Source organism: Molothrus ater, chromosome 1 (genome assembly GCF_012460135.2).
Source record: "Molothrus ater isolate BHLD 08-10-18 breed brown headed cowbird chromosome 1, BPBGC_Mater_1.1, whole genome shotgun sequence".
In the NCBI taxonomy this organism is placed as follows: Eukaryota; Metazoa; Chordata; class Aves; order Passeriformes; family Icteridae; genus Molothrus; species Molothrus ater.
In genome coordinates this window covers 18,857,955-18,877,724 of record NC_050478.2, presented here as the reverse complement: position 1 = coordinate 18,877,724, position 19,770 = coordinate 18,857,955, and the positions used below count along the sequence as shown (strand labels likewise).

At 44.2% G+C, this 19,770-nt stretch overlaps 1 non-coding gene across 1 annotated transcript; it reads right to left on the bottom strand.

The window, feature by feature from the left end:
• Positions 1-19,447: 19,447 nt before the first annotated feature.
• TRNAN-GUU (transfer RNA asparagine (anticodon GUU)) lies at positions 19,448-19,521 on the bottom strand. The gene has a single exon. It is a non-coding gene; the product is annotated as a tRNA-Asn (tRNA).
• Positions 19,522-19,770: the final 249 nt, after the last annotated feature.

Here is a 19,770-nt window from a genome sequence, read left to right as displayed (position 1 = left end):
GCTTTGGCTGGGTTTTGCTGCAGCATGAGGAATTCAGATCTCCCCACAAACAGTGCTCTAATGATAGGGTACCACAGCCTAGCCCCAGTGGCAGGGGAGCTCTACTCCCCTTACTCACTCTGACATGCTTAGTCCAAGTTGTAATTCTTTCGGGAATAAATCAGAAACTATGCAAGTCTCTCTGCCCCATGGCACCATCTTTATGTTGATTTGACCATGTTGGATGTACATATGTTGCATCACACCACAGGGGTGGGGGCTGGACAGGATCAATACCTTTTTTTGGCTGCCTCCATTTTATGCTGTGTTTATTTAGCCTGCAAGTTCAGGCCATGTTCAGAGGAACAGTTCATAACATCCATCAAATTTGGGTTTATTGATCAATTATTTCAATTTGCAACGAACACAATAAAGGATGTCATCCATATGTTCAAGCAGCAAAGGAAAAATTCTGTGCAAAAGACACATCAGCAGTTATAGCATATACAGAAGGAATTTCCTTCCTTCTTTTCTAGGACTTTCAAAGTCTTCATTAAGGTGTTTGGGCCTCATCCTTGACTCATGGGCATTGGTACAACCTCATGAATGTCAGTGGAAGTGAGGTTAATTTAAACCAGCCCAGAATCTGGAAATGAGAAATGGCTTCTTTTTATGACATGAACAATAGTTGAGGCACAAAAACTATAGAAAACAATTTACATTAAATGCTAGATTTTAAAAAATCCCCTTATATGTAATGCTTATTTGTTGTTTGTTACATTAGTTATTATGTCCATCATCCAAGATGATGTCCAACTAAAATACCCCAAATAAATGTTTTATGAGTATTTTCTGTCCTGCTTTTCTGACATCTTATGCTCAAACTACTAATGTGCTTGTTTTAATCAATAGGTAGTGTGGTAAAGATGACACAAGAGACTACAGCACACAGCAAAGGAATTCTGCTGCTCTTCAATGATGCTTCTAGGTGATCTTTGTCTTTTAATGTTCAAGAAAAAAGCCAACAGTGATAAAGAATTGCATTTGCATTGCTGTATTTAGGTTTATATTCCTATTCACAAACAATGGGGACTTGGTATCTTCAACCAGCAACATACTTTATAATGCAATCCAAATACTTTTCCTTGAGTTACTACATAAAAATATTATAGATCATCCAACAATATGAGGAAATGTCACTGTATTCATTTAAAATAGCTATCTGTGAAATGTGTGTTACCGTATTTTGCTTGGGGCAATATATTTCCATGCTTTATGAAATTATTAATTCTCATTAAATTCTAATGATCCCGTCTGAAAAGAGCAGAACTAATTAACTGCTCCATTAAAGTTATTACTTACTCCTGATGAGGCCTGTAAATGTTTCTACTTTGTTAGGCCAGTGAAAGTTTTCTGAACCACAGCTCCTGGCCTTACAAGGAAAATTCCCCTATTATTCCATAACAGTAAAATTACCAGGTGCTAACAACACCCATGTTAGCCTCTAAGATTGAAGTCTTACACCCTGAAACAAATATTTTCTTCCTCTCACAAATGCAAGAAAATGAAGCTCATGCTGGCAGGAAGGATCTGCAGAACCTGCATCAGACAGGTGATATCTACTTGGGGCCAGCACCCATACAGACAGTAGTTGTTTAAATGTCTTTAAGGATTTGGACTGCAGTGGCTCTGTACCTCTGCTGACACTTGTAGAACCAAAATGACTTTGCTCCCTCTCCAGAGGACTGTGAAAACTGGTGACACCATGAGGTTCTCACATGCTGTGTCTGTTGGGGTCTCATCCCTGCCCCAGGGACAGATGGCAGAGCCATGAGCAGCAGCAGGGCCTGGAGAGCAGCACTGCCCCCCAGTCTGCACACTGAGCTGGGGTGCTCAGCACAAACTGGTGATTTTGAGAGGTTACAGGGTCACCTTCAAAAATGGCACCTGCTTAAAGACCATAATGAGTGCAAGAGGTGAGTGCCCAACACGGACTAAGGACAAGCAAAAGGGATTCAGCAGCCTCAGCACTGCCAGGTCAAGATCACAGAACCTCAGTGAGATGAAATGAAGGGAGAAAAGCCTTGATCAGAGCTGATAGGAAAAGCTTGATGACTGAAACAGCAAACAAACTGTGACAGTTGCTTTCACAACCATGCAGGGTACAAACATCCACATGTGAGGAAGATTTTAAATACACACATGTAAAAATCTCCCATGGAAAGGCCCTCTGCTGATCTGGCCACAGAACTGGAACAGAGCCCATTATTGCTACTGCAACTCTGACCAAGAGCTACTCCAGACAAGCATCAAATACTTTAATCCATCAGGTAATAATTAAAACAGGGATATATTAGTTAAAGAATTTGAATAAATTATTACTTTGGCAATCTATTACATTATTTACATACAATGAATAAATTATGTTTTAAATTATTTGCTCAGCTTCATTATTAAGACATTTTTCAAAGTTTGATTTTTTTTTTGAGAGGATTTTGTTGGGGCTTTTTCAGAGCTTACTCTTTTCTAGATAAAGGCTGAATTTTTTAGGAAAATTAAATAGTTCTTAATAATGCTTCTCAGATAGTAAACACAAAATATTTTGACATTCAACTCCCATCACTCCCCAAGAAAATCTTGAGTTTGCAAGGCTTCTGCCACAAAACCAGTTTTTATAATGGCCACTGATACTTTGGAAAGGATCAGAAGTTAGATTTGCAATCTAAAGTGACAAATACACACTGCATTTTGACTCATTCTATGCCAATCTCTGCATCTCTGCCATTTAGGCACTGAGGTTTGGCTCAGAGTTTTGGATGCTTCTCTGCAGCGAACAAATACAATCTGAAATACTGACTGCTCTGGAAATACTTTTTCCTCTGCTATGTCCCCCCTTTCAGTCACAATAACAAAATGATCAATTCTTATCATTATCCCTTGTTCCAGCCCCTTGAAAAATGTTTTGCCAAACATTTGCAGTTGCAACTTTTGACAGCACAAGCTGTGCTTAAACCCCTCACCCTTCCCTGCCTTTCCATGGCCTCCCTGTGCACTGGGCATCCCCAGGAAGGGAGCTGATTCCCCATTTGGGACAATCCCAAGTGCTTGGTGATCACCTGCACTTTGTCCAGTGATGGTGCACACCAAGGTCAGTAACGCTGTTTTGGGCCCCAAGGCAGCTGTGCAAGGAAGTGTTTCTGAGCAAGGAAACGCCAAATGATTGGAGCTGTCTCGGCAGCAGAAGCAGCCATAGGACCTAAGCCACACTCCCACTCTCAGGCTGGACTCGGTGCAAGCAAGCCCCAGGCTCAGCTGCTCCCTGAGAGAGGCTGCCTCATTCCCTGGGGGCACCTGGCTCCACCAGCCACCCCAGCCTGGCATTCCCACCACCCACACGCTCCCTGGAGAGCTGTGCCACTTGCCCAGAGCTTCCAAAATAGCAACTTCCCAGCCCATAAGCTTTTGAAAACATTTGCAACCAATTTTACAGTTAATTAAACCCAGATTTGCTCTATTCAGTCATTTGTTCTATAACTTTAAAATCTTTTTTGGTTTAAAGTTAAGGGGTTTTTTTAAGTCATGTGCAAGCTTTTGCTGTAAATAGGTTAATTGCAGCTCTGATCTTCTTCCAGCATCTGCCAGTAAAGACAAACAGTTTTAAAACATCCAGGCCTAACAGGGATCACAGCATTTCAAGGTGGGACCAGTCCCATGGTGCTGCCAGCAGAGAATCCCATGCCAAATCATACAGCTAATAAATAGTATGGCATCAATTCCTCAAAAATTTCCATAGCAAAAGTTTTAGGAAAAGATCCAAATACTCTATCAGTAAATCTCACAGAGTAGGTAAAGCCTTTGCAGTTGCCATGTATTTCAAGAGGTCTTTCTCTCACATGTGGTTGCAGTCCACAGATCCAAAGCTTACACAAACTAGATATGCCACAAATTTGAAACTCTCTCCTCTGCTCAGAACAAATGTAGGAAAATTATATGATGAAAGTCACCCACTTTTCCTCAACAAGACAAAAAAATCATTATCCATGTTTTTCTTTTAAAATCAATATTTCTACCAAGAAAGAGAAGTAAGTTGTTGCAAGCAAGACTGTCTGGCTTGAGTTTAAAGGCAGGCTTCTCCAAACTGGCAAAGTTTCCCCAGCAATGTGCCTTTCTCTGGTTCCAAAGCAGAATTTCTTATGACTCGTACCTTGAGTATGTAAATGAGGAAATACCAGTGAAAATTAAGCTCCTGCTCACCAGAGATCAATCATTGATTTTCTTCCTCTCTTTATTCAATGAATAGAACAGGCAAGATTTTAAAAGGTTTTAAAAACCTTTGGGAGAAAAATTATCTATTTAAAAACCGTTGCAGTGAATTGTAAATATCAACAAAAAAACCCCATGTCTTGCTTCCATTTCTGGTGAGTGCTATAAGTTTTTTTTGAGAAGTGAATGATCCATGTTCACTGAATAAGGTCACAGAAACAGCCCAGTGCCTTGAAGAGCAACTGGAATCACAGACACCCTTGGCAACTGTGGGCACCTATACTTAGTCCTTGCCCTGGACAAAGGAATTCATCCTACAAAATCTGAGGTGTCCAGGGGCATGATGTACTGGTATGTCCCAGAGACAGGCAGTCTCTGGTGCTATGGGAGCTGTAGGCTGTCCTTTGTAGAAAATAATGACTAATTTACTAACAATGGGAGCTTAAATCCTTCCTATATCAACCTGGAAGGTGTGAACTGATGTCCAGTAAAATCAAAAACCACCCTCTGAACCCAGATTAGTTTATTGGTTTTGAAAGCAAGGAATTTATTTACTCCTACAAGCAAAGCCCATTTGTGCATTAGAATTATCTCAGTGCCTTAAACAAACTTTCAGAAAAGCTATCCTATGGAACAGCCAGTAAAGTGAACTGTTGGGAATTTCATTACTGACATTAAAAAAACTCAAACCCCTCTGATGTCTAGTACCTTCAAAGTTATATTAGATATTATAATAATTCTTTTTCTAAAAAAAATCACTATATAATTCATTAAAGCAAGGGTTTTAGTGCCACTTACCATCATCTCCTGCTGCTGGTAGGAGACCCCAGGGAGGGAGCACAGATGCCAGTGAGAGTCTGACTCAGGCCAGAGCACCACCCCTGCAATCCTGCCTGCAACAACAAGCAGGGTGAGACTTCCCAGACCACATCCAAGCACTGGGGATTGGAGATCACCTGTCAGCCATTACCCACACTGGAGACAACACCTACTCTCTGAAAACACTGCTGCATTCTAGCACTTTTCTTTCTTAAATTCCACATCCTCACAACCATTTGATTTTTTAGACAATTGTCTTTATTTTGCAAAGAACACCCTGTGTGTTTTAGGCAAACCTGCACCACAATCTTATAGACCAGAAGTCTGAGTCAGACACCATCCTGTCAGTCTGTGTAGGTAATTTACACATTCCCTTAATCCTTGGACTCAGGATCCTTGTGGGTCCATCCCAATTCAGAATGCTCTGGGAGTGTGTGTGAAGTCTGACCATATACACAGCAGTTTATGTAAAAGTGCAGAATATACAAAATCCACATCAATCAAAAATATCACCACGATCTCAATATAAATCAAGATCCACAACTCAAAATCCAAGACTCTAGTTTAAATCAATTAGAGTTCTGCATAAGGATTAAGGTCACAAATTCTCCTTCTTCCTCTCATTTGAGGAAGTGTGTGCAGGGCTAGAAGTAAGAAAGTCTTCTAGAGAGATGTTTCACCTTAGCTAACAAAAACAAACAAACAAAAACCAACCAAACCAAAAAACCAAAACCTGCAGATTCTGTATCTAGAATAAATATATTATGCCACTCTCATAAATATTCACTTTTTGAACCCATTCCAAAATTCACCAGAGCTCATGCCATTTTTTTCTGCAATTGCTTTCTGCATCAGTGAGACTCCTGACCTCACACACGGCCACTCTCCTCTCTGACATTTTGACATCATCATTTACAGGCTGTTGTTACCGTGGCAGGTTCTTTAGGGCAGGAACAAAGAAACAGTATGGTTTGACTTCTAGGAAAGAGCATTTGCTGAACTTCCTGCAACCACTCTACTCCTAACCCGTGGAAACCAATGGCTCATGTTCTGGGGAAGTCAAAGGATTTGTGGCTAGTTACTGCACAAATCAGAAGGGAAACACATACAGAGCTTGTTGCTGAACTTGTCAGTGATTGCAGTTAAAGGTAAATTAAAGGAGGGACACAGATCAAGAATCACCAAAGAATGGAGTATCAGGTAAAAGAAGATGCAAAATGTGCATTTTTTTAAAAGAGAGAAGTTTCATATTGCCTTCAAGCTGCTGACCAAGATTCCTCTTTACAATGGATTATATATTACTGTAACCTTTTTTAATTCCTGCTTAATTAATAAGAATTCTACTATTTTTCAAATGTGTATTTCTCCTCTGTTTTGGATTCTATTCTTAATCAATGAAAAACCCATTAAATTTTGAAAAATAACAAACAGTTTTATGGGGCATACTGCATGAAGTACTGTTTCTTGTTAATTCAGACTATTTTTTTCAGTTTCATTGTTTTTGAAATATTAACAATTTCTATCAATCAGAGACCTGCAGAATTCAAGTTGCTACATTAATTTTGAATAATTGATTTTAAAACAAAACAATTTACATTTCTATAAACATGATTTCCCAGGAAAACCTGATAAAAGGAGACTTTCTTTAAAGGATTTCCTGAATCACTCTGGCTCATTCAGGTACATTTTCCTCTTTAATAAGTTTAAGGTACTATGGCCTAATTTTAATTTAACCAAACACATGCTTGCTAAAATTAACATTGAGAGTTGTCATCAAAACTTCAAAATTATTTAAAGAACATTGTAATTTTAAATTTCACAGTTACATTTAAAAGCACAAGAAATCCAAACTGTAGACAAAAGCAAAACTGTATTTATTCATTAATATGTTATTACTAACAAGTATGGGTAACATAATTACATGATTGTATTTTAAGGTTATCTTTTATCAGCATCCCTGCCCTTAAAATCAAAACTCTGTCTGGCAAAATTTGCCAGTAATTTATGTTGACATTAGTAGTTAAAATATTTAATGGGATTGTTAATTTTTAATTTTTATCATACTGTTTTCAGACACTCTGATACCAAAAAGAACCCCAACAAAAATCTAGAGAAAATGACTGCTTACTCTATTGCCCTTCAGTATGTTTAACAACCACATTTCTGGGTGCTGTCATACAGCCAGACATACAGGAGCTATGAAATACAATTTATTGCCCATAATTAATTACGCTCACAATCCTTTACAAGGAAAAAATTGTACCAATAAAATGGAGACCTTATAAAAAGAACTGTGTATTACTTTGAAATGACAGGCTTCTCTAGCAGTTTCACTCCTGCTTTTTGGCTAAAATTGTTCTTGTTCGAATGCTGAATTGTCCACCTGGGCCCAGCCCAGCTGTCTCAAGAGCTCTGACTCCAGACTGGCAGCAAAAGCTGCATTCTTCAGCAGCAAAGTCAGGGTTCTATTGCAAGCCTTGGTGTAGCATGGTCTTGTGATTCTTTTTTTTTAAGCTTCACATCTTGGAATTAACAGATTACATGAAAAACTCAGCTTCCTTTAAACAAAACTAATTTTCAACTTCACTGGAGAATAAGTTAAAAATAATTTTGTAAAAACCTGGGGATGTGGAAGGCAAATAAGGCCAAGAGGTTTTTATACAGTAAAGACTTTCTAGGCTGGCATGGTGGGTTTACGTTCTATTTCATATTTTTAATGCTCAATATTGACAACATTAATAGTGAGGTTTTATATCAAATGTTAAACACTGCAGAAGAGCATCCACCCATCAGAGCCAGAAGGACATTTATAGGTTAGAACAGCCGAGTTCCTCCTGCATCCCCATTAATAACAAAATCCATTGCTTAAATAAATAATTGGGAGGGGATTAAGCATAGTAAGAGCTTTGTTTTGGTGGACTTGTTCAGTGGAAAGCAAAATCCTAGTTAGTATCAACCCACTTACTTGAGAAAGTGAACTGGGACAACGGAAATCCCCCAAACCAGGAAATGTGTTTCCCAATGATTTTTTTTAAATCTAGTTATAATTTATTTTCAAATGCGATTCCTGGCTTTCCTACTGCAAACCCTGGGCAATCTCAAGCCCCTTGCTGTTGTCCTCCTGAGTCTGTAAACAGGCAGAATTAAACAACAGCATTACTAAGTGCGGACTTACTCCATTCATCTTAATGGACTGTTAATTATGACCACTTAAATGCCCACAGTGTTAACCCTGTCACCGCTGGCTGCATTTCACCCGAAAAGGCAGTTTATAGATGTTGATTTATACACAAACAAGTAGATGTAAACTCTCCATCAATGAACTTTTAAGCGAACTAAACGATTAATAGTTATTCATATGGATTATGAAGCCAGTTGAACAATCTAATAATTGTATTCTGAAGTTTATTCCTTTCAAAGATTAGAGCACGGTGCTGCTTTCAGAATCAACATTGCTGGCTAATTGCTTGAGGGCTGAAGAGTTTCAAACAGGATGGTGTTGGGTTTGTAGTGAATTTTCATGTTGTGAATTTTCAAGGCTGGTAAGGTGCAGTTAACTGATTGACTTTGCACATCCTAAGTGATGCAGCAATATGTAATGTCAGGATGTAATAAAGCTAGTTGACTTTTCTTTAATTTCAGAAATTTTTATAGAGCTATATAAAATATGAAACTATTTATTTTAAAAAGCCAGGAAAATCTTGGGGAGAAAAGGTAATAAATTTTATATATTGCTGCCTATAAAGCTGATGGAATTAGCAGATATGACAAACGGAATAAATTCTTGGGCACAAATATATAGACATTTGGAGGGGGCACAGAAATCACAGTGGTTTAGAAGAATTTAACAGAACAATATTTGGAGTACAGTCATTATAGGAATTGTATTTTTAATATTGTATGTACTGCAAAAGTAATAATTACCAAAGCCTTAGGTTTCATTGCCCTAGTTCTCCACTGGCATCCTGGCTATTTGAGGAAAATCTGAGCACCAAAAGGAGCCCTGTCCATTTGTTCTGTCACACCACAGGTTTTTCAGTCATTCCTTCCATCAAATCCTATGGTTGCTCCATGCTTGCACAAATCCCAGGAACTAGGTGTATGTGGTAAGCTGGCTGGCATGGGGAAAAGGAAGATCTCACAACATTCATAACATGCAAACCCCTTGTAAATATTTTCTCAGTCTGCACTGGCAGTTTCAGCCACCACCACTGCAGCACCACTGGCTGCCCATGCAATGCAGATTCTCATTTTTGCAGCACAACCATCATTTCCAGAGTCCACTAAACAGCCAATGTGACACTTCCACAACAATTAGAAAAACAGATCCACCGAGTAAAGCAACTCTGAAACCAGAAACCACAACCCAAACCCCTGAGAACCCAACAACAATTTGTGCTCAAGCGTGCGCTCTGTTTCCCCCATTTAAGCACTTTGGGGTGCCAATTTTTTTTTTTTAAATAAGAATTAGTTGTAAATGAGCAGTCAGGCCCTTGTGGCCAGCACATAGCACTGGCAAGAGCAGCAGTGCCAGAGGACGTGGGCCGGTGCTTTGGGTGTACCAGCAGCGCAGACCCCCCTGATAGTTACCATAGAGATAGCGGGAGCCACAAAGAGCTTCGATCGCTCCCGGCCGGGAGGGGGCAATTTGTATGCGCGAGCCCTGCTGGGATTGAAAGAATGCAGAGGAGGACAGGAAAGATAATAGAGAGAAAAAGAAGTGAAGGGAGAATGCAAGAAATGAGAAAAAATGAAAGAAAGAAAGGAAAAGGGGGAAGGGGGAGATGGGAAAGCGACCAAAGGGAGTGAGGGTTCTCAGAAGAAAAAAAAATCCAGCGGAAAGACCAAGGGAAAATGGAGAGAGAAGGAGAGACAACATGAGTGAGAAAATTCATCTTGTGCAGACAGCACTCGTGTTGCTGCCTGACAGGCACTGCTGCTCCAGAGGAGCTGAGCCAGTAGTGTGGGCAGCTGAGAGCAGCAGGGATGGATGGATGGATGGATGGATGGATGGATGGATGGATGGATGGATGGATGGATGGATGGATGGAAGCTTGCAGTTCCTGACCTACACCAGAAAAACTGCTCCAAACACAGAGCAGAGGAAGGAGACTGAATTGGAGAGAGAGGAGAGGAGAGGAGAGGAGAGGAGAGGAGAGGAGAGGAGAGGAGAGGAGAGGAGAGGAGAGGAGAGGAGAGGAGAGGAGAGGAGAGGAGAGGAGAGGAGAGGAGAGGAGAGGAGAGGAGAGGAGAGGAGAGGAGAGGAGAGGAGAGGAGAGGAGAGGAGAGGAGAGGAGAGGAGAGGAGAGGAGAGGAGAGGATGGTTTGTTCCTATATGCCCACATGTGAACATTCTGAAGCTATTGCCAACTGCACCAGCACCACAAAAGCAAACAAGTTTATTTCTTTCTTCTTTGTGCTCCTCAGTGAAGGGCATTGAGGGCTCAGGGCAGGACAGCTTGTGCCTCTGAAAGCTGTGACTGCCTGGTCTGGTGGGGCTGGAGCTTCAGCAAATGCTCTGGGGTCCCCTTGAGGACCACAGCAGCCTCCACATTCCCAGCTGCCTCCTGCAGACAACACCTAACTCCCTAGTCTGGAAAGGCCGAGAAGAGCAATTTGAATCACTAACAGAATCAGCAGTCTCCCAAACACCAAATTTGGGAAAAAATCTCTTCGTGATGACGGTGACCACTGTAATAAGTGGACTGTGCTGTTGCAAAAGTCTGTTGTTCCTCTGCAGGTTAGTAATGTCACAGGCAAGTCTGCTTGTCTGCCCAGAGGAATCTTAGCAAAGTCAGAGACAGAGAGAGATTTGATACATAATCAGTAACAGTTAAAGAGAAATATCTTATTTGGTGGTGTTCCTCAGCCCTGTACCTCCCAGAAGGTAGGGGTAACTAAAAATGTCTGCTTTGGTGGCCTCAGTGATGCCATCGTGCTGCAGCAACTCACCTCGCAGTTCCAGGACACTTCTCAGCCCCGAGCTGGTACTCAGCTGGGATTTTAGTTTGCTGCCAGAGGAATGTCCCAGAGGCTGGCAGGGCAGCAGAGAGCTGCAGGGTACTGCAGCCCCATGGCTGAGAGACAGGAGAATTTTTCCTGGGTAGAATGACCATCTGCTGAGTTTTTCCTAAAATACACCTTTTTTTTTTTTTTTTTTCTCTTAGAAGCAGCACCATAGTATTCCTCACCTTGAGGGCCATCCCATTCAGCCCTGTGGGAACAAGACAACATCCCCTACATTTCCTTACAGAGAAACAGATTTAAATATGTTCAGTGAAAGTTTAGCTTGGATTTCAGAGACAACCCCCCAAGTGTCAATAGCATCAATTGGCCCATCTGTGTCATGGGCTCAGTACACACAGACCAGCCTAGAAGTGAATGTGAAGGTGTTATTTTTCTTTTTAATGAACCAATACTGGGTTTGTATCATTCCACTTTTCAAGCCAGCTGCCAAACTGACCATAAAGCAAATTTCTCCCTTGCATATTAACACCAATGTCAAGTTACCCCTAAGATCAACAGCATTGCCTTTGAGTTAAAAGCACACAGATGTCTGAGTAACAGTAAAATTACTGAAGTATGTAAAAGCCTCTGGAAATGTTGGAAAGCAGCTTTTCCATATATAACAGTGTCACCATTTAAGTCAAATACATTGTGATTTTAGCTTAAAAAGCCCTCCAAAGCAACACAAACTAAATTGAAAACACTTTCCATTCAGAGGAATATACTCTTTACATAACGCTGCAAAGTAAAGCAATAAAATGGCATGTATAAAACTGCAAAGTGCCTTTGTAGGAAAACCTGAATAGTTTAATGCACAAGTTTCCAAACTGTCCTATGCATTAGAGTTACTATCTTTTTAAATGTGTTTTATAATACAGAATCATTTTTAAAAGAGACGGTGCCAGTGCAGCCACAGATTCCCTTATCACCACCACACATGTAGGGAGAGGATCCTCCAGCAAGCCCCACAGTTTCCAGCCAAGCCCAGCCCAGCCTCAACAGCCTCAGGCTGCTGAAGTCATTAAGATTTTTATGAACATCTACTAGCCAGATGAGTCCTCATTTCCAAATCCCTTACAAATTTTTCCACCACAAGAATACTTTCCAAAAGCTGGGTAATAGGCCTCAAACAGTTCTTTCAGTACTAATGTGAACTGGAAACTAAAAAACCATCCAGCAATGGTAATTTGTACAAGTCTCTTAAATCTTGAAAATGAGGCTATTCATTTTCTAATAATAAATCTTTACTACAGATAATCTTATCTTCCTTCCACAATAAACTCCTAATTATTACCTTTCCAGCCAGCATATCTGGGATTTTAAAAGTATGTGACAGCAGTAAAAGCAAGTGCTGGATTTTAGGACTGAAAAGAAGGAGATAGTTAGGTTAGGCATACAGAAGATCCTTGTTTTTCAAGATCTGGACAACATGATAGAACAGAACAAGTTACAGGCTGGGAGTGAACTCTTCACACCAGAGAAGTCAAGGACAGCCACGGCCCCACCGGCTGTGGGGAAACTCCACCTTCAGTTTGGCCAGATCTGTGCTGCCCTAAGGAAAGTGAAAGAGGAAAATGCTTCTTTTTTTTTTTCATTTTAAGTTAGACCCAGTCAAAACCAGAATCCATTGCTAAATATTAAGGGAAAACGAACAAAACATTTTTGCAAACATTTGTCTAAACTGAAAACTTTGCACATCATTAATTCCAAGTTTTATCTCCCATTTCCACTGGAAGTTCTTCAGGGCTGGCAGCCCCTTGAGGCCCAGGAGTGCTGAGCACAGTGTGAGCCATGGCACAGACCTTCTCTGAGTCACTTTCACTCTGCCGAGGAAAAGCAAATTATGGAGGGCATCCGCAAGGCTAATTTTTGAGTTTCAGAATATTTATGTCACCCAAGGAAAAAAATCAGGTAAAGTATGTCCTCACGTTAAACTGAAGATCTTAATTTTGAGTAGTAACCACTTATCACTGCCTATTTCAATTGAACCATAGAAGGGGAAATATTTAGAGACATGATCTGAAGAGCACATCTGTCTTACACAACCAGAAATGTTTGCAGGAAATCTGTGAAGTGAAAAGGAGACCAAAATTATCACTCAAATCCTGTATTTTACCTTACTGCTTTACAATCATGTTTTAAACAGTACAAGGGATTTAGCAACAGCAACTTTTAAGCAGAATATTTACAAACAACTCTCAGCTTGTTAAATCAATTATTCCTTATCAATATAGGCACTACTCTAGCAAGCACTTAACAGTTGCTTGCAGAGCCTGATATGTCAATGACACAACAAGAAAATAAAATAACCAGAATATCAGAATAAAGTATAAAATCACCAGTCAGAATAATATATAAAATCACCAGTCCCTTGGTCTCAGTTATTTGGAAATTCCCAGATACTCATTGCTCTGCTGGAAGGTGTAGATAGAAGTGTTCCCACGTCTCCCTCTCTATTTAACTATGAAGGTGCAATTTAGCTCCCAGGTTTTGCCAACAAAGCTATGATGATGACAAAGGAACATAATACTTAACAGAAAAAAATATTCTAAGCCTATCTTATGTAATAATACTTTAAGTACCTTAGGGCAAATGAACTTCATGAATCAAAGTCATATTCTTTACAGGAAAAACATTATACTGGCCTTTCTCTTCCTGTGAATGCATTTCTTTGTGGCAAAATACATATTTTGAGTAATCATAAAAATAGTTTTTAAAATAATTTATATTTTATTGATTTATAATTTAGAAATAAATTTATTTCTTCTATTTAATTCTACAAAATTTCTCTGTCCTTCATATCTGTGGGACAAGATACAGTGTTATATCTCCTTGCTTCTTCTTCACACCCTGTTTCCTCCCTGAACCCTACATACCTTTCACACATAAATCGGATTTCCATGACATTTAAATGCAGTTCCTTAAGCTTTCAGCAAATGTGACACAGCTTTCCTCTCTGGGCCCTACAGCAGTCCCCAGTATTACTCAATCTGGTTGTAATCTTTGTGTTTCTTGGATAATATTAAAAATTTGAGCTGAGTGTCACTTTCATTTTCAGAAAAAGACTTGCCCATTAAAAAGTCAGTGCCTGTTTTTCTAGGTTATTGTTTCTAGACTGCATTTTTTTCTCACAAGCACAAGTTCGTAATTTTAGCCTTTGATGGAGCTTGTAATTTGCATTTTAGTAATTTTGCTCACTCTGCTTTTTACAAATGCTATTCTTTGGAGATTCCTGTGTGCTACAATTATAAAAAAATAACCAGGAATCTGCTTGGTTTTTTAGTGCCTTTGATTCAAATAGTCTCAAGAAATGCTGTACCAGCATCAGGATGTGTAGGAAAGAGGTGCTAGACATATTTTTATGTATCAATCCATGGGGGAGAGCATGGAACTGAGAAATTAAAGCAAAAATGTTCAGATACAGAAAGTAAGCTGTACCAATATGCTGAAATAAACAGGAACTGCATATGCAGTATCTCAGAATTTCCTTGAAAAATTAAAAACTTGAATAAGAACAGCACAGTTCTCAACAGAAACATTATTCTTAACAATTAGGATTAGAACTGCTCCCCAAATTGACTTGAAAGAAACCAATAAGAGAATAAAATCAAGCAGTTCTGTCTGAAAATCCTATTCTTTAATCTTCAGACAATGGTCTCCAGCCATCCCTGCATTATATTTTTTTATCTGTCTTTGGGGGTTTTGGGGTTTTTTTTTTAAAGTGTGTTATTTCTGCTGTGCTTATCTTTGAAGGAGTAGGTCCAAAGTAAGCAAACAGCAACGAGAAAAGAAATAAATAAATAATCCCGGGGAAGGAGCCTCTCTGAGCCTGTGTAGCTGAACCACTGACTTATTGTCTCTGCTCTCACCACACCCCCCACTTCAGTCGGTTGTTCCTCTGTAAAGAAAAAAACAAAAAACAAAAAAAAACCCAGAAAACCAAAACCAACAAAAAATTTAAAATTTGTGGAGGCCTACCATATTAAAACCCTAGCAATCCTTAGGGGAAAAAAAAAAAAAACACCACCAAAAAAAAAGCCATGGAAAAGCTATTTGTTATATGAAAACAAAAAAGCATCTGAAATCAGCATGTTGTATTTGTTTTCACCATCAGTTTGAGGTGGGGGAAAAAGAAAGAAAAAATAAAGACAGCTGTTAACCCATTTTAGTAGAAGTGGGAAAAATCCTGGGGACTTCCTAAGCCTAATTTCAGCCTAGAGTGATTTTTATGGGCAAACAATGAATCCTTAAAATAATTGGTTCATATCATGAATGCACAACAAACTCTGAACCCAGGCCTTGATTCAATTTCCAGGGTAATTTGTAGGAATACCTCCCTTGATTTTGGCGATGGTAACAATGTACAATATCATAAAAAATAAAAAATCTTTACCGATGTGTTCTGGCTGAACACAGAGCAATTGTTTCTTTATGTTGCTTGAGCTCTGAGAGTGTTTTTGCAGCATTACATGTGACTTATGTCGATGAAAACAAATCGATATAAATCGTGGGTAAAAAAAGCACCATCACTTAGAGAGGTACTAAATTTCCAGACCACAGTATTCAGATTATGATTATTTATTGCCATTGTAGGTAGATGAAAGGCTGTGGCGTTCCTTCCAGTCTCCCTGTTCCGTGCCAGCTGAATTCTGCGAGAGGGATGGTGTTAGGAATGGAAGGCTACAGTAATGTTAACTATGCTGTTTCCCTCCAACATCCATTTTGTTCCAAAGAAACACTTGCCAGAGATTAAAATATTCAAGATGGCTGTTTTCTGCACCCTTTCTGCGAGCCGTACAGTTTTTCATCTTTCCAATACTCCGGGTCCCCGTCTTTATTGAGACCATGAATATTTTATTCCCCATCTTATCTGCCTCCCAAGTCATTAAATATTGGCCAAAGTTCAAAGGGAGCTGCTTCGCCACGGTCTCGCTCCCAGCCCGGACCCCGCGCAGCCCCTGCGGCCGCCGCTCCGGCCGGACGCCGCTCCCGCACCGCCGCTCTCGCCGGGGATGCGCCCCGGTCCCCCGGCACCCCCGGCACCCCCGGCAGCCCCCGGCAGCCCCGGCACCCCCGGCAGCCTCGCCCGGCCGGGGCAGCGGGCGGAGCGCGGCGGCTCCGCGGGGGCGGCGGGCCCGGTCCCGCACCTGGACTTCCGCGCGGCCCCGCGGCCCCTCCCGCGCGGCTGCGGACGGGGCGGGGCGGCCGCGGGGCCCGGGGGCGGCTGCGGGGGGGTCCCGGCTCCGCCGGCCCCGCCCGCCGGCAGGAGGCAGCGGGAAGCCCCGGCGAGGGGCGGGGGCGGCGCGGATCCCCCCGGCTCCCACGCAGAGCCCACCTCTCCCCCGGGGCTTCCCGTGGCGGGGGAAGAGTCCGCGTTCTTTTGTCCCCGCGCGTCCCCGCGTTTGTGGGTGTCCCGAGCGGCTGCGGGGCCGGCTCGGCCCGGGGGCTCCAGCAGTGCGGGCGGCCGTGTCCTCCCCATCCCCCAGGGCTCCGCTGGACGCGGCGGGAGGGGAGCGGGACCCGCACCCGCAGGGAACGCCGGCTCCCCGAGCCCTCCATCCCGCAGCGCCGGGGCGCGGGCGGCCGGCGGCGGCTCCCCCTCCGCCGAATGCGGAGCCCCCGAGCGCTGCCCGAGGCGGGGGACCGCGGCAGAGCTGTCCCCTGTGTCCCCAGCCCGAGGCACCGGCCGTCCCCAGCCCCGCGTCCCCGTCCCATCGCCGCGCGAACAAAGAGCCGCGGCGCGTTGCGGGTTGCTGCGGTTTATCCAGGCGCTGGTGATGCCAGGGTGAGACAACCGGCGGTCCGCTGGTTCTGGGCTCTCCCGAACGTCTCGACGGCGAGTCTTGTCCAGCTGCATTAAAAATTGCTTGGAATATCGGTTGGGAATACTTACTCTGGAATTCATCTCGGTGTTAGTTAAGAGGTCACTTTGAATATGTCAAATCTTTTTCCTAAAAGCATCAGACGGTGCAGTCCCCCATTACATTTAGAACAGCGTTTATCCGAGACTGCATATAGATAAATGGATTAAGGCAAGAACCGGCTGGCTTGTCTGGGTACATTACACAGCTACGAGAAGCTTTTTCCATGGCTAAGAACTGAAAGCTTCACTGACCTCTGAAAAAATTCTACTTCATACAAAGGAAGCTTCGATTCCCTGTCTAGTCCCAAAAATGTATCAGGTTTCCCGTTCTCCACAACCTTAATTGTAATTAGTTGGTGAGCAGATGGGATGAGGCACTTCCCATGCACGAGCTTTCCACTTCTACAAAATTAGTTTATCAAGCACTGCCTAAATGTCGCTTTGTATTACCGAGCCCATGATGAGCCCCTCCTGCACACGTGTCGCAGGATCGCGGCGTGGGTGCTCGCACCCCGCACCTATTTTAACAGGTTTGATGGTGCACGCTTGCACAGCGACGTGTAGCAACTGGGATGAGCCTAAACAACCCCCGTGGTCAGCTATAACCACCCCTGTAAAACGCATCTGTGACTTGCTAAGGAGAGCAAGACTTGCTTTAGGCGAGCAGAAACGCCTGTCCTTCCTCATGAACTATCAGCTAATTTTAGTTTTTAAATTGTTACTGGTTTTCCAGACACTGCTGCTTCACACTGACATGATCAATTTTTTGTTGGTGGTGGTTCCTGTAAGCTCTTGATGCCTGCCTGCCAGCGCGGCGGTCCAAGCAATGGCAAATGTAGATTTTTAGATTTCATCCCCTGCGAGGCTTTGCTGGCTGCAGTGGATGCAGTTCTATCGGGCTGAACACATCCTGCACTGCAAACAGCGTGGAAATGTCCAGGAGGGAATTTACCTGAACCACTTTAGTTAAAATAAAATTCCCCCTAACAGCAGGAAATATTTACGGGTTAAGCGTGGCTAACGGTGATAGGGGGGTCCTGCACCCTGAGAGCTACACCTCCCCTGATGCTCAGCACACGGCTGCCAGTTTTTCAAAATGTTTTACCGAAATGAAAAATATGTGGATAATAGAAAAAAAAAATACCATCACACCAACGATTTAAGGTTTACGACTTTCAAAAGATTTTTCGGTGTTTCTAAATACATGTCTTTTCTCTGCTATCTTGGCTAGCGAGGGCCGTATCTTGTCATCGATGGTAAATCAATGGCACAGCCTGACCTTTAAGAGGGTTGTATCCCTTATTCAAACCAGGCGGGTTGAACAGAAAGATCTGTGAAATACTGCTTCGCTGGGGAAGGGGCATTTTTAATACGGATCCTGTTTTCTCTAAACTGTAAATAGATCCTCTCAGAGCTGGCAGAGGTCGGGCTGGAAGGCAGCCGGATTTCACGCGACCAGAGCGCTCGTTGGAATCGCCTCTCGGGCTCGGATACGGCGAAGGTGCCAACTTCTAATTGACACGTTTAGGCGAAGCTCCCGGAGTAATTGCTTTTAACATTCATTTATGCAAAGCGGCTCCGCGCGGGCAGGGCGAGCCCGGAGCGGCCGCGCCGCCTGCCAGCAGGGAACGGGCCTGGAGCACGTCCCGCCCGGGCGGGGAGGGAGCGCGGGGCACGGCGCTGTCCCGCTCCTGCCCGCCGGGCCCCGGAGGCGGCGGCAGCCCCGCAGCCGGCTCTGCCGCCGGGCTCCGGTGTCCCCCCTCGCTTCACCCGGCCGTGCGGGCTCCCTCCGCCGCGGAGAGACGGGGCCGCCGGTGTGCGCGTTCCCAGCGCGCCGCGGAGCGCCGGCCGCAGTGACACTCGGCAGTGGTCGCAATAATCCTCGTCGCAAGCCGCGTTTGTCCCCGAGTCTCGGCTCCCACCCAGGCTGTCCGCCGGCGATCGCTCGAGTGCTGGAGCGCCGTGAGCGCCTCCCGGAGCAAACCCCAATGGCCCCGCAGCCTCGCTCGTTATCTCGGAGCAGCTCGAAGACTGTATTTTCCTTCGCACCTCCCGCCGCGGGAGCCGGGGGTGCAGAAAATCCCGGGCACTCGGGTCCCCGTCAGCCTCAGGACAGAGCCCGCCGCTGCAGCCGACGGCGCTCGGGGGCCGCTCCAGCAAGGGCATCGCCGCACGCACGGAGGCAGGAGCAGGTCCCGGGTGCCCGCAAGCCTCGCTCCACCGGCGAGGCACGGGGCAGGAGCCGGGGCGCCCTGGGCAGGGCACGGCCGCGTGGCCCCGCAGGAGCCGGGGCGCCGTGGGCAGCGCGGCCGCTCTGCGGCGGGCTCAGCGCTCGGCGCTCGGGGCGGGCCCCGCCGCAGCTGGGGCCGCCGCGCTGCGCTCCCCGCCGCGGGCCCCCCTGCCCAGCACCACGCGGCGCCTGCGGGGCCGCCGGCGCTGATCGCACACCCTCCCCCGGCGCACACGCACAAAACGACGGCCGGCGGCGGGGGCGGCGCCGAGGCCAAAAGGGAAACCCGTCCCTGGGTGGGCTCGAACCACCAACCTTTCGGTTAACAGCCGAACGCGCTAACCGATTGCGCCACAGAGACTCCGCTGGCAGCACCTCCGTCCTGCTCACCAAGTGCTACGATACCGCCCCTGCCGTGACCCCGCCGCCTCCTCGCCCCCGCTCCGGCCACTGGTGGCCACCGCGGACCCACCGAGCCCGGGATCCCAAACAGCGAGCCTCGCGACACGCCAAAAAACACTGAGGAAACAGCGAAAACAGCGGCTTTCCCCCTCCTACCCAACGAGAAACCCTCATTCTCAAAATCATTGTTCGCAGCAATGCTCTTATT